Consider the following 16,262-nt stretch of genomic DNA (forward strand, 5'->3'; position numbering starts at 1 on the left):
AAAAGAAAAAAAAAGAACATGGCAAGTATGTCTACTTTCACCAATCTTTTCAATACAGTTCTGGAAGTTCTAATCAGTGCAATAACAAGGGAAGGAAATAAAAGGCATACAGATAAAAGAAAAGAAGTAAGACTACCCCTATTTGCAAATAATTGCCTATATAGGAAATCCCAAGAAATCTAGCAAAAAATCCTAGAACTAGTGAGTTCTGTACGGCTGCAGGATATAAGACAAACATATAATACTAGCAATGAACATATGAACAATGAAATTTAAAAAACAATACCATTTATAATCACTCCAAAAAATTAAATACTTAGTTATAAATCTAACAAAATATGTATAATACTTGTGTGCTGGAAACTACAAAATACTGATGAGAGAAATCAAAGACCTATAAAACACTGACAGATATAACATATTCATGGATTTGCAGACTCACTATAGAAATGTGCCAATTATCTCTGAATTTATATGAGTTAAATGCAATTCCTAGCATAATTCTATCAAAATTCTTTGTAAATATAGAAAAAAATTATCCTAAAAGTTACATACGGAGGCAAAGAAAGACTACGTAAAACAATTTTGGAAAACAATACAGTAGAAGGAATCAGTTAACCCAATAAATGAATAAAACAGGAAAACTCAGAAATAGAAACACACAAATATGCCCAATTGCTTTTTGACAAAGGTACAAAAACAACTCAATGGAGAAAGGTTGCCTTTCCTACAAATGGTGGTGGAGCAACTGAATATCCACAGGCAAAAAGAAAGAAAGGACGGACGGACGGACAGATGGACGGAAGGACAGAAGGAAGGAAGGAAGGAAGGAAGGAAGGAAGGAAGGAAGGAAGGAAGGAAGGAAGGAAGGAAGGAAAGAAAGAAGAACCTTGACCTAAGTCTCACACCTTATACAAAACCGATCATGGACTTAAATGAAAAGTGAAAAACTGTAACTTTTAGAAGAAAAGTTTTCCAAAATTTTCAGGATCTAGAGCTGGAATTTCATCAAAACTAAAAACATTTGCTCTGTGAACAATCATCTTAAGAGAATGAAAAGACAAGCTATAGAGTGGGATAAATTACTTAACAAACCACATATTCAACAAAGAACTAGTTTCTAGAATATATAGAGAAGGCTTGAAACCCACCAGTTTAAAAAAAAAAATCCAAATAGAAAACAGGCAGAAGGGCAGAAGTCATGAACAGACATCTCATCAAAGAGGATATACAGATGACGAGCACATGAAAAGACGTTCAACATCATTAGCCACCAGGAAAATACAAATTAAAACCATAGTGAGACATCACTACAAACCTATCACAATGGCTAAAAAAAACAAAACAAAACAGTGAAGACTCAAATTGCAAAAAAACTGGATCACTCATATTATTATTCTCCTAGAGCAACGATAACAAAATACTACGGACTGGGTAGCTTAAACAGCAAAATGTCTTTTCTTACAGTTCCGGAGGTTAGAAGTCCACGATTAAGGTATCAGCAGGTTTGGTTTCTTCTGAGGTCTCTTTCTTTGGCTTGCAGGTACCATCTTTTTTCTGTGCCCTTTCATGGTCTTTCTTTTGTTTGCACATATCCCTGGTGTCTCTCTGTGTGTTCAAATTTCTTCTTTTAAGGATATCAGTCAGATGGATTAGGGCCCACTCTGAAGACCCAATTTCAACAAAAATCACTTTTTAGAAAAACCTGTTTCCAAATACAATCACATTCTGAGGTACTAGGGGTTAGGGCTTCAACATATGAAATTTGTGGGGATATAATTCCATCTTTAACATTCATATATTGTTAAAGGGAATTTAAAATATTAATAGTACAGACACTATGGAAGACAGTTTGGCAATCTCTTTAAAACCTAAACATGCAACTACCATACAACTTGGCAATTGAACACTTAGGCATTCATTCCAGAGAAATGAAGAGTGATGTTCACACAAAAACCTATACATGACCGTTTACAGCAGCTTTACTCGTAAGAGTCAAAAGCTAGAAACAGCCTAGATATCCTTCAGTGGGTGAATAAACTGTGGTACATCCATACCACAGAATACTACTCAGCAATAAAAAAGGAACTATGGAAACAGAGTAATAACCTGTGTATGAATCTCCAGTGAATTATGCTGAATTAAAAAAAAATCCCAAAAATATATATACAATAAGATCCCATTTATACAGGACTCTTGAAATGACAAAACTATAGAAATTGGAGAATAATGGCTGCCAGGTATTAAGGAGGAAGTAGTGGGTGAGAAGGAACTGGGTGTGGCCACAGAAAGAAACTCTTTATATCTTGCTACACATGGGTGGGAAACTTACCCGAAATCTTTTTTGTACTTTCTAATATTTGAATACTGTGTTCTAAAATAAAGTACAAGAATAACAATGGTCACACAGGGGTGGATGAAGATATATTAGTTACCATATGTGGAATGATTAAGGAGGGCCAGGTTCTGTCTAATCCAGACCTGCCCTTGCTCCAACACCAGTGCTTCCAATCACCAGTCTATGCTCAATGTTTAAATGTCACCCAAAGCAACAACTGCAGGGTCCAGCACTATCCTGCACAAGAGATGTACTACAGACTGAATGTTTGTGTCCTCCCCCACAAATTCATACATTAAAATCCTAACACCTAATGTGAGAGTATTAGGAGATGAAGCCTTTGGTAGGTTATTAGTTCATGAGGGCAGAGACCTAATCAGTGAGATTAGTATTCTTATAAGAGATCTGGAGAGTTCCCTTGCCCCTTTTCCCATGTGAAGATACAGAAAGAAGATGGTCAACTACAAACCAAGAAGCTGGCCCTCACCAGACACAAAATCTGTCATAATTGGATCCTGGATTTCCCAGCCTCCAAAACCATAAGAAATAAATTTTTGTTGCGCATAAGCCACCCAGAATATGGTATTCTGTTATAGCACCCTGAATGGACTAAGACCAGATGTAAATTATAAAATTATCTCTCCTATCAACATTCTTACTTCCACAGTATCTGATGTCAGCAAAGTGTTAGGGAGAATGGCAATAATTTGCTTAAATGATTCACACTAAGGTATGAGTAATTGATAGGCTTAAATATTCTCTCAAAGTTCAAAAGCAGTTTAGCTCAAATAACATTTGAACGGAAACTGTATGTTCAGAGCAGAATTAAACTGTAGTACAGGTGTTGTCAACTGCTTAATTCAGAGGCCCTAACGCATCCACTCACTCTATTTCTAATCTTGGAGTTCTTAGGTATTTTGAAAGTAAATAGGATACAAATACTAAATTATAAAGTAGTAGTGGCTTACGCCTCACCACAACTCAAGATGCGTATCTGGTTAGCTGCCTGTCCTACTGGGGGAAATCTCTGGTATACAGCTTTCATCTGGCTGTGAGTAAAGGTAATTCAAGATCTAGTTAAAACTGTAAAAATCCCTGTTTGTCTTCTGAGCTGCCTTTAAGCTCCCCTTTCTCTCATCTTTCAAGTTGTCTATAGCATCCTTTCTATCTCCTGCCTCAGGAGTCCACTATTTTCCACCTTCCTCTATCAAATCAGAAAAAGATTTAAACAAGGACTGAACTGTCTTTTTAAATGCTTGTCTTGCACTTCAAGGCAGCTAAGAGGTATTTTTACCTTTTGGTTTGACTTGGTTAAATTGAGGAAGTAGGGGCTTTATTTTTTATTTTGCTGGGTCCACTAGAAAAATTGTTTCAGTACAAATACTACATCTGGGAGAATTTGGCCCAAAAAGTTAATAGTTGACTTGACCTCTCTTTTGTCCCTGCCACTCTTTTAAACTTAATTATTCAGAACCCAAGACTCAAGTTGCAAAGATTCAGATGTTATTTTCATAGTGTCTACTTCCCTCCCCTGGTTTGATACCCCTTTCCTTCTTTCAGCATGGTGACCATTTTTGTATATCTTCCTCCCTTCCAACCCCCAGGAATCTGTTCATCTGTTCTCACATCCCAAAGTTCTTACAGCCTCCATCCGGTGAGGAGTAAATGAACTATAAAAGTCTGGGGAGAAGACAGGCATAAAATACATAGGTGGTTAGGCTGACCTCACAGACTTCCAAACATAAAACTCAAACATGGAAAAGAGCAAAGGACCACCACCACTACTACTCCCATCCAGCTGACAAAAAGTAAGATTCAACACTTTTGTTTTTTAGAGTGTATGTCTTAAAATAAATCACCAGTACTTCTTAAAACTTCCATAAAAAAAAAAAAAAAACCTCGGAAAAACTGTCAAGAGGAGACTAAGGAGAAATGACAACTAAATGCAATCTTGTTTTCTGGATGGTTCCTGAAACAGAAAAAGAACTTTAATGGAAAAACTGGTGATATCCAAAGCAAGTCTCCAGTTAACAGTAACATATGATGCTGGTTTCTTAGTTTTGACAAATGAACCAAAGTAGGATACTGTCAGTGGAAACTGAAACTGGGTGAGGTGTATATGGGGACGTTGTACTATTCTGCAAGTGTTCTGCAAATCCAAAATTATTCTAAAACAAAAAGTATATTTAAAAATAGAAAAGATGAAAGCTTTTAATGTAATTTTCCAAGAAGTAAAAAAAGTAAGGTACAGAACACTATGTGACATAGAAGAAGCAATATAGGAATAGGTACTGAAGTATCGTTTGTATAAAAAGGATGGGAAACCATATGCATATACATAAAATATTTCTGGAAGAATACATAAGAATCTGATGACACTGACTTTGTGGAGGAGAGAACTCAGCAGTTGAGTAGGAATGAAAGGAAGAATTTTTAATGTGTCCTTTTACACCTTTTAAATTTAGAGGCCAGGCACAGTGGCTCACACCTGTAACCCCAGCACTTTAGGAGGCTGAAGCAAGCGGATCTGCTTGAGCTCAGGAGTTGGAGACCAGCACGGGCAACATGGCAAAACCTTGACTCTATAAAAAATACAAAAATTAGCCAGGTGTGGTGGCACGCACCTGTAGTCCCAGCTACTCAGGAGGCTGAGGCAGGAGGATCACCTAAGCCCAGAAGTTTGAGGGTGCAGAGAACCCTGAATGCACCACTGCACTTCAGCCTGGGTGGCAGAGAGAGATCTTGTCTCAAAAAGAAAAATAAAAATAAAAAATAAAATTTGAAACATATTAATGTATTACCTATTCAAAAAATAATTAACTTTTAAATAAAAAGGATGACCAGGAGCTGAACTAAGACAAAGACTATGGAAAGAATGTAGAGGATTAATGAGAAAAAAAAAATTTAGGAGCTAAAAAAGAAAATCTAATCTACTCCATCTATCCATTAAGGCTTCCTACATCCCCTTCCTCACTTTTTCCACCAACTTCATTTCTCCTTAATGCACTACAGACTTTTTATTCCAGCTGAACCAATCTGACTGCTAATTCCAGAGTCACCAGCATTTTTCCCCAAATTCGCATCTCTCCCTGCAAAACCTAACTTTAAACTTAAAAGCCACCCACCTATGTGCTATTTAGCATTCTGAATATTCTATCTATACCAGGGACAGCAAATACAGGCACTAACGCCATCACTACGCCTACTCACAACAATAAACACCATTCAATGATCACAGTATCCTTTCCCACTAAATCCAGAAGCTATATCCAACTAACTTCTCAATGCAGTCTTCTAGGCAGTCTTCACTATCAATTAAAGCTAGCCCATGAAATAAAACATACTTGCCATATCTAGTCCCTACTATATTAATCTGTTTGCCTCAATATATTTGCCATGGATTTTATGTATATCTACATGCAGATCTCACTTTAATACACTTTGCTTTACTGTGCTTTGCAGATACTATTTTTTTCACAGATTGAAGGTTGGTGGTAATCCTAAGTGGAGCAAGTTTGTCAGCTCATTTTTCCAACAGCATGTGTTCACTTTGTGTTTCTGTGTCCCATGTTGGTAATTCTCACAATATTTCAAGCTTTTTCATTATTATTATATCTGTTATGGTGATCTGTGATCAGCGATCTTTGATGTTAATTGTTTGGGGGTACCATGAATCACACCCATATGACAACGAACTTCATCAATACATATCGTGTATATTCTGACTGTTCCACTAAATGGGGGTTCTCCTGTCTCTCTCCTTCTCCTCAGGCCTCTCTATCCCAGGAGACACAATAATATTGAAATTAGGCCAATCAATAATCCTACAATGGCCTCTAAATATTAAAGTGAAACGAGGAGTCACATTTCTCACTTTAAATGAAAAGCTAGAAATGATTAAGCTTACTGAGGAAGGTATGTCTTTAGACAAGAAAGGTCAAAAGCTAGGTCTCTAGTGAGTTAGTCAAGCTGTAAATTCTAAGGTAAAGTTCTTGAAGGAAAGTCAAAGTGCCACTCCAGAAAACATACGAATGATAAGAAAGTGAAACAGCCACATTGTTAATATGGAGAAAGGTCCAGTGGTCTGGATAGAAGACCAAACCAGCTACAACATTCCCTCAAGCCAAAGCCTAATTCAGAGCAAGACACTACTTCTAGTCAATTCTATGAAGGCTGACAGGTGAGGAAGCTCCAGAAGGCAAGTTTGAAGCTAGTAGGAGTTGGTTCATGAGGTTTAAGGAAAGAAGTCATCTCCATAACATAAATGTACAAGATGAAGCAGCAAGTGCTGATGTAGAAGCTGCAGGACGTTACCAAAAAAATCTAGCTAAGATAACTGATGGAGGTGGCTACACTAAACAACAGATTTTCAAAGTAGATGAATCAGCCTTCTATTAGACAAAGATGTCATCTAGGACTTTCACAGCAAGAGAGAAGTAAATGGCTTCAAAATTTCAAAGGACAGGCTGACTCTCGTTAGGGGTTAAAGCAGCTGGTGACCTTAAGTGAAAGCCGATGCTCATTTACCATTCTGAACAGACTGAAATCTACTCAGCCTGTTCTCTACAAATGGAATAACAAAGCCTGGATAACAGCATAAGTGCTTACAGCATGGTTTACTGAATCTTTTAAGCCTACTATTAAGACCTGCTGCTCAGACAAAAAAAAAAAAAAAAAAAAAAAAAAGATTCCTTTGAAAATATTACTGTTCATTGGCAATGCACCTGGTCATCCAAGAACCCTGATGGAGATGTACAAGGAAATTAATGTTTCCATACCTGCTGACAAAAAAGTCATTCTGTAGCCCATGGATCAAGGAGTAATTTTGACTTTCAAGTCTTATTATTTTAGAAATACATTTCAAAGGCTATAGCTGCCATAGACAGTGATTTATCTGATGGATTTGGGCAAACTGAGAACATTCTAGAAAAGATTCACCAATCTAGACTCCATTAAGAACATCTGTGATTCATGGAAGGAGGTCAAAATATACTGACATAAACAGGAGTTTGGAAGAAGTTGATCCCAGCTTCCATGGATAACTTTAAGGAGTTCAAAATTTCGTGGAGGAAGTAACTGCAGATGTGGTAGAAACAACAAGAGAACTAGAATTAGAAGTGGAGCCTGCAGATGTGACTGAATTGCTGCAATCTCATGATAAAACTTTAACAGATGGGGCCAGGCGCAGTGTCTTACTCATGTAATCCCAGCACTTTGGGAGGCCGAGGCAGGCAGATCACGAGGTCAGGAGATGGAGACCAATCTGGCTAACACAGTGAAACCCCGTCTTTACTCAAAATACAAAAAATTCGTCGGGCGTGGTGGCAGAAGCCTATAGTCCCAGCTACCTGGGAAGCTGCGACAGGAGAATCACTCGAACCTGGGAGGGAGAGGTTGCACTGGGTAGAGATTGTGCCACTGAACTCCAGCCTAGGCGACAGAGTGAGACTCCATCTCAAAAAAAAAAAAACAAAACAACAACAACAAAAACTTTAACAGATGAGGAGTCGCTTTATATGGAGGAGCAAAGAAAGTAGTTTCTTGAGATGGAATCTACTCCTAGTGAACGTGCCATAAGCATTGTTCAAATGACAACAAAGGATTTAGAATGTTACATACACTTAGTTGAAAATGCAGTGGCAGGGTTTGAGAGGACTGACTCAAATTGTGAAAGTTCTACTGTGGCTCAAATGCTACCACACAGCATCTCATGCCACAGAGAAATCTTTCATGAGAAGAGTCCATCAACGTGGCATACTTCATTATTGGGTTTTTTTTTTTTTCAATTTTATTTAAAATCAGAACACATCTCATCCTATGTCATAGAATAAGGGAGTCTATCTTGAACCTATTCTGGTTCAGGGGGCTGCCCTTATGAAAAAGAAAAGAAAGTAAGGAAGTAATTACCATAGCTACCCCAAACTTCAAGCAACTACCATCCTGATCAGTCAGTAGCTATAAACATTAATGTAAGACCTTTCACCAGCAAAAAGATTACAACTCACTTAGGCTCAGAGGATCCGTAGCATTGTTAAGCAATAAAGTATTTTTAAATGAAGATATATATAGATCATTTTTTAAACATAATTCTATTACACATTTTGTAAACTACAGTGTGAACATAACTTTTATATGCACTGAGAAACAAAAAACTTGTATGACTTGCTTTGAGATATTTGCTTTACTGTGTTGGTCTGAAACTGAACTGGCAATACCTTAGGGGTATGCCTTTATTTGTATATACCCCATTTTGTTCTGAAAAGGGTTAAAGACACAATAAATGCACTATAACAAGTTAACAAATTAAAAATAAACGCAAAGAATAGAGAAAAGAACCAAAAACGGTGCCAAGAAAAAGGCTAAAAATTGTATAATACAAAAACATATTTATGTGTTCTGCAGTGGGCCACAAATCTAGTTCTGGCTTTCTAGCAGCCATAACAAAAAGGAAAACCCAGGCAATCTAAGAGATACACAGAGAAGTACTCAGAAGGGGAGCTACCCTTGGTAGTTAAATCAAACAGTAATTTTATATAGCAAAAAAAGCCCCATAGAATGATCAAAATATATGAGACACATAATCACCAGTCTTCAAAGGGATAGATGTTTCTCATATTGTCCCTCAGGAGAGACCTATGACACCTTACCAAAGTCCAATGTTGCAAAATTGATTTTACAAAGACAAGACACAAGCTTTAAGAGCTCTTTATTCTTTTACTCAGTTTCTTCCTTCATTGCCTCCCTGATTGATTATAAACTCTTTGAAAACAAGAACCACGTTTTCTAATTCTTATATATAGCTCCAAAGTATTTTGTATTCTGCAGAAAAGAAGCAATGTCAGTGAGAATTTACACAGTGCAATTCAAGCCTTTTCTGATAAAAATTATCTAACCTAAACACAGTAATTCCCACTTCTACTACAAAAATAGGCTAACTGAAGCCCTAATAGATAGAATTTCTAAACTTTCTAAACTATTACTGAATCACAATTCAATTTGTGATCTCTCAACAGCATTTTGTTTCATATATCCCTAGCACAAAGCATGCAGAGATACCAAATCAATATCACTGAACCTGATCAAATAAAATGAAACTCACAAGCAAAAGCTTTGGCAATGCCTAGTAAAGGAAAGACAATATTACTATCTTTCAAGAATATAATCAATAGGTCTTTACAAACCAGCTGACAAAGGCAGGTTCATTTTCTAAATGACTCTGCAAATCTACTAGAAGGCAATGAATTATAATCAGATTACTTCTTTCCAAGAATGTGCAGTTTCTGCATATGCCAAGCTGCTGAAGAACTATACTTCTCAGCTGTCACACACACCCGCGCGCGCACACACACACACCACTATCAAACCAGCTCTGACCACTAACTTACTAATTTACTTCTCTGCTTTACTTGGTCAAACTGAAAATGAAATTAGGAGTAGATAATAAATTATTTAGATAAGGTGATTATGAGAAAATGAAGTATCATCTTAAATTGCTACTCTTAAGCATTGGCTTTGGGACACATTAACAATCCTCTATTTGTATTTTATTAATGGAAGTCATTAATAAGTAAGTGGTCTCATCCAACACTGCTTTGTTTATTCATACACTTAGCATTTCAGTTTATAGTAGGTTTCCCCCCTTGGTATTCCCTGTATATAAGGGCACGCCCTATCATCCCAGGAGTGAATAGTTGTAATGAGCCAAAGAATAGTGCCAGGACTGGGAGAGTCCACCAAGTAGACCTTGGAAAATCCAATTCCTGCACCTTTGTTTGTCTATTAGAAAGGGAAAATGGAAATCATCCCTATCTGATAGGATTATTGGAAAAATTAAATGAGATAAAATGTGTAGTTCTCTAGCCTTTTTTTTTTTGAGACAAAGTCTCACTCTGTCACCCAGGCTGGAGTGCAGTGGCATGATCTCGGCTCACTGCAACCTCCACCTCCCGGGTTCAAGCAATTCTCTGCCTCAGCCTCCCAAGTAGCTGGGATTACAGGCGCCCGCCACCACACCCGGCTAATTTTTGTATTTTTAGTAGAGACAGGGTTTCACCATCTTGGCCAGGCAGGTCTTGAACTCCTGACCTTGTGATCCACCCGCCTCAGTCTCCCAAAGTCCTAGGATTACAGGTGTGAGCCACCGTGCCTGTCTTAGTTCTCTAGCTTTTTTATAGATAAGGAAAACAGAAGGATCTAAGCACTTAGGTGACTCATCCACAGCCAATGGCTAATAAACATAGGAGAGAACAAAACTCTGACTTATGGCTTAATGTTCTTTCCAACTCACTAAGCAACCGTAAAATAGTAAAACTCAACATCTCAGGTTTGTCACTGCTGGGTATTCACTACATAGAAAGAAAAAACATCGACTATTTTGAACATCTACTGCATGCTAGAAACTAATCTCTTTCTTCTTAACTGCCCTATAAAAGAAGGTGTTATCTCATGTTACTGAGAAATTAACTTGTCCAGTCACAAGGCTAACAAGTGACAACACAAGATTAATCCAGATCTGTTTTGTTAATGATTTTCCCTACTATCCTTCTTAAAGAGTGTATTTAGATACCACTGTCTACCAGAATCAAATCGCAAATGGCCTGTGAATTTTTACAGATCCTTCTGATTTATTAGTGGAAACTGTCCCTAGCTCCACCATCCTATCTACTTAAACCTGTTCCTATTAGGTTAAAGCATAATTACAATAACTGTAGTAACATATTTACATTTGTATAGCATGTTACAGTTTATTACATTTATTCATTTTGTTAGATGCAACTACTGAGGCGTTTCATATATTAGCTCACATATCATTTAATATTTCAAAACTCTTATAAGGTAGGAATTATTGCCATTTTACAAATAAGAAAATGGGCCAGGTGCAATGGCTCATGTCTGTAATCTCAGCATTTGAGAAGGCCAAGGTGGGCAGATTGCTTGAGCTCAGGAGTTTGAGACCAACCTTGGCAACACCAAGAAACTTCACCTCTACAAAAAATGCAAAAATTAGCTGCACATGGTGGCACATGCCTGTAGTCTCAGCCACTTGGGAAGCTGAGGTGGGTGAATCACTTGAGCTCAGGCAGTTGAGGTTGCAGTGAGGTGTGATCACGCCACTGCACTCTAGCCTGGGCAACAGAGCGAGACCCTGTCTCTAAAGAAAAAAAAAAATTAGAAAGGTAATCTCAGATCTCTCTCTGACCCCAAGTTGTCAGATGATTTCTAGTAAACATTTAAAGGGCAGATATTTTAAACTGTTTCAGAGCACAGAAAAAAGTGAAAAGTTTCCTAATCATTCTCAATTCTGGCTTCATCCTGACACCAACGCCAGGCATGGATAGCAAACTTGAATGAAAACGTAATATTAGATTTATCCTTTGTAATTACATATGCAAAAGTTTAACATATTTAAGTGAAAAACAAAGGAATATGTATAGTATAATCCCATTTGTAAAAGAAAAAACATTGTGAATAGCAACATGTCTTTATGTACGGTAGAATATGAAAATGTATATTTATACATAAATACACACATAAATACAAAGATACAGGTTTGGAAATATACACCTCAAACTGTTAACAGCGGTTTCTCTAACACGGAAGTGGTCTTAGGAGTGAAGAAGGGGAAAGGACAAAGTGAAGGGAGATTTTCAGCTTTTACTCTCTATATATACATACATTCAAATTCTGAAACAGTGGGTTCTAGGATGGGCTATGCCATTAAGAAGCTGTTACTAGGTTGAATCACTCTGACTCTCTTTCCCCGTTGGAAATGTGGAAAGCAGACCTACCTTATTATGATAGAAGAAAAGGAATTTATTTGAAAATGCATAATAAAATCTGATGAATATGTAGCAGTGTGGCCACAACACCTTATTTTTTGTTATTGTTTGGTTTTTTTTATTTTTCCCTCACTTTGTCACTGATCAGCCAGATATTCACAAACACAATTTAACTTCTATATGCCTCATTGAGTGCAGGAAGTAGAGTCAGAAGACCTGAGTTTACATTCAGACTTTGCAACTTATTAACTATAAGGTTAAAAAAACAAGCAAATGATTAAACTTCTTTGCACTTTAGTTTCCTGGCAGTAAAATAGGAATAAACCTACCTTACAGCACCATTTAAAAGATTAAATGAGAAAATGATACACAAATGGCCAATAAAAACATGAAAAGATGAAATACAAATGAAAATCACAATGCGATATCACTTCACAGCCACTAGGATGGCTATCATCAAAAAGACAAACATTAAGTGTTGGCAAGGATGTGGAGACAATGGAATCCTCATACACTGCTAGAAGGGATGTAAAACAGCGCAGCAGCTATGGAAAACAGTCTAGTAGATCCTCAAAAAGTTAAACAGAATTACCATAAAACCCAGCAATTACACATCTAGGTATACATCCAAGAAAACTGAAAGCATATATACCATACAAAAACTTGTAATTGAGTATCCACAACATTATTCATTATAGCCAAAAAGTAGAAACAACCCAAATGCCCATCAATTGAAGACTGGACAAACAAAATGTGGCATAGCCATATAACAAAATAATATTCTGCCATAAAAGGTATGAAGTATTGATATACGGTATAATATGAATAAACCCTGAAAGCATAATGCTAAGTGAAAGACACAAAAGGCCACATATTATGATTCTATTCACATGAAGTGTCCAAAATAGGCAAATCCATAGAGACATAAAGTAAATTAGTGGTTGTCAAATATGGGGGAGGGGGAATAGTAACAAAAGCTACTAGGTACAAGGTTCTTTTTAGGATAATAATGTTCTTGGGTTAGTGTTGACATTTGCGCAATTTTGTGAATATATTAAAACCACCAAATTGTATACTTTAAAAAAGTGAATTCTATGGCATATGAATTATATCTCAAAGAAAATTATTATAAATATTTAAGTCTCTGCTTTTTCTTTTGAGACAAGGCTGGCTCTGTCACCCAGGATGGAATGGTCCAGTCGTGGCTCACTTCTCTGCTTGCTACTTTTTATTAGTAAATATTCTACTTTCCTCAAGAGGTTGTTCCTGTTGCTTGTAACAGCTTTAAAAGATCTTTGAAGTCAGCTACTACACAGATTAATGGTATTTTTAGTAAAGTAAAACTACTATAACAGAGAAACTTTCTAAGAATCGGATTAGTTTGGTATAATTTCATTTTTTCAAAAGAAATGTTATTAATACCAAGTTCATTTTTAGAGAGTGGAAAAGCTTCAACAAGTCATTATAAAACACATTTTTTTAAAAAGGTCAAAATGCAATACTTTGTTTTCTTAATTAGTGGACATTTCATTTTCAGATACATCATTAGATTACCTGTTTAAAAATGTCATTAAATGCCTAGCAATCAACTAAAACCCAAGGAGATGCAACTTCGTGACCTCTACTTACAACTTTCTACATTCTGCATTCTGTTGTCAGATTCCTAGTCCATCACTAGCTCCTAATCTCTTACATCAATTATTCCATTCAATTCTCACTCACAGCGGCTAAAATGTTTGGTAAATGCAATCAATTCATTTTTCTACTGCTGGGGAACTTACTAGAGTGGGCCCAATTTTTAAGGTTAAATTTAGTCCAGAATGTTTGAATATTCAACAAAACGATTTCCTGGAATTTGGAACATAAAAACAGCCTATAGAGTTGTGAAATGCTTTCTAGGTCCTTCGGGAATTTTTTCATGTATTTAGTCGTGGGGCAAAGTATTACGTATAAAAGCTTCCTGGTCCCAGAACAAAGACGTATTTTACTGCTCAAAGCTAAAGGAATTAGTATTGTTACACTAAAATAGCATACCAATGAAACCAGCTAGGTATTGGCATAACCCAAGGTATGTAAACAAAGATAAAGTGTACCTTATTATGCATTCTTCCTTGGGGGGAAAAATTCTCACATTAATAAGATTTAGCCAGCCAAAATAGAAAAAATATACACATATATATGTGTCTGTGTATGTCAGTATGTATAAGGATTAGGATTTTGAGTAGCAATTTAAATTTGATGGTTTGCCAAGCTATGCTGGGATACATGGTGGGCATGCTTGACACAGGCAAAACGTGAAGCAAGAGACGACCTGTCAAACAGCTGCTATCTAGTTACTCCCTCGGCAGCACTTCCAACTTCTCCCGCGATGTCTGTGTATGAGAGAAAGATGTCAAAGCACCAAGAAAACCAAGGGGGATATCAGAGCAACAGCCAAGTCCAAACCGTGCATCCCAGGGTGAAATGCCACCCGTACCCTCAAGAGCTGGTCAGACTGCGGCTCTTTTCTAGTATGAGTCTACCTAAAATAGAAAAACACACAACCACGGACCCTGGCCAACCCGCTCTCTCCTCCCCTTTGTGACTCTCCCAAACGCTGGAGGGATGTTAACCTCCGGCAGGCCCGTGGAAGCCAAGCCCCGCGACCTGAGGAGGCGTCCAGGAGCCTCGGCACAGCCCTGGGGCCTCGAGTCCGTGTCCCCCACCCACCCGACAGGGCCGGTCACCGGTCACACAAAGGAGCCAGCCGCGGGCGCTGGACGTGGGGACTCGCCCCAGAGCCGGGAGCCACATCTGGTTCCTGCACGCTGGCAAAAGAGACCCGCTGGAAAATAAGGATTAACGCCCAAACCTGTTGCACAATTCGGGTCCCTTTCACCCAGAAATGAACAAGGGCGCTCAAGAGCGGAAAAGCGCGCGGCCCGGTCTCTGCGGGCCGCGGCCGCACCCGGCAGACGGCGCGGAGGCAAAGGCGGCCCGCAGGGCTCCCACCTCGGGCGCTTTGTCTGCGGCGGCGGGGGCGGCCAGGGCGCTGGGAGCGGAGGGGTGGCGGGGCGGGGGCTCCCCTCCTTCACTGCGCAGCCCCTCCGCCCCGCGGCCCGCGCGGGGGAAGAAAGCCGGGCCCGCTGCCGCCGCCGCCGCGCCACCGCTGCACCGGCCGCCCGGCCGCGGGGCCTGCGCGCTTCTCCCGCCCAGGCCGAGCGGCGGCCACACTCACCTGGCTGGCGCTGACGCTAGCGGCCGGCGGCTCCGGGGCGTTGGGGAGGACAGGGGAACGCTAGCGAGGTGCGGGCGGAGGCGGAGGGCGCGGCGGGAGGAAGGCGGGCTGGGGGCGGAGCGGGCCCGGGCGGCAGCAGCGGCGACGGCGGCGGCGGCTCCAGTCACTCGCGGCAAATCGCGTCCCGGCCCCTCCGTGCGTCAGGCGGGAGCGGGGGCGCGGGTGGCCCGGCGACCTCTCGGCACCCGCGGCCCGAGCCGCGTCCGCGCGACCCCGCGCACGCCCGGGTGACGGCGGTACAGCGACCCAGCCCGGCGCGGGAAGGGGGAAGCAGGCGGGGTGGGACGGGGCGGGGCGTCCAACCGGGCCTGGGGCTGAGGGCTGGGCGCGAGCGGGACTCTGGCGATCCCGGACGGACCCTGCCGTCCCCACCCCTAGTCGAGGCCCAGGCTCCCCAGGCGGGAGGCAGTCTGGGAAAGTGGAAGGGTCCCTAGACCTGAAGTCAGAAATTTGGGCTTCAGAGAGGGCCCGCTACTTGACACCTTGGCAGGTCGTTTATTTCCTCTGGCTTCATCCTGGAGTTCGAGGTTCGAGTACAAGGTCTCCAAGAGCTGCTCCCAAGTACCCACTGCCAAGGCGTGGTGTGGCTGAAGGATGAAGGCAGATGAAAGGGAAAGGGTTGCTGTGAGGAAGGGCTGGATTCAGGGCATTTGTTTTGCTTTGAGGATCTTTCCATTGGACAGTCCAAAATTAATCCACAAATGGGGCTCCCTGATAATGGCTACTTCCCCATTTTTACCAACCTAGTTATTTTTCTCCAAATATACTGACTTAAGAGTCCTTGTTCTCATTTTATTGCGCAAATCATTTTTATGTCATTTCCTGAATTCAGTTCAAAAGAGTCATCAGCAAATTCACACCAGATCAG

General features: G+C 39.8%; 1 protein-coding gene across 7 annotated transcripts in view; it reads right to left on the bottom strand.

Annotated features, from left to right (window-relative positions):
• Nucleotides 1–15,626, bottom strand: part of SESTD1 (SEC14 and spectrin domain containing 1) — a 151,385-nt gene extending 135,759 nt beyond the window's left edge. For 6 of the 7 annotated variants that reach the window (XR_012421288.1, XR_012421285.1, XR_012421286.1 and 3 more), the window contains exon 1: nt 15,335–15,626. The gene's annotated coding sequence lies outside the window, so the exon portion shown is untranslated. Of the gene's footprint in view, nt 1–14,968 lie in introns of all 7 variants that reach the window. The other variant, XM_065525702.2, reaches the window with a different exon arrangement.
• Between the last annotated feature and the right edge of the window lie 636 nt (nt 15,627–16,262).

Source organism: Macaca fascicularis, chromosome 12, assembly GCF_037993035.2.
Source record: "Macaca fascicularis isolate 582-1 chromosome 12, T2T-MFA8v1.1".
NCBI lineage: Eukaryota > Metazoa > Chordata > Mammalia > Primates > Cercopithecidae > Macaca > Macaca fascicularis.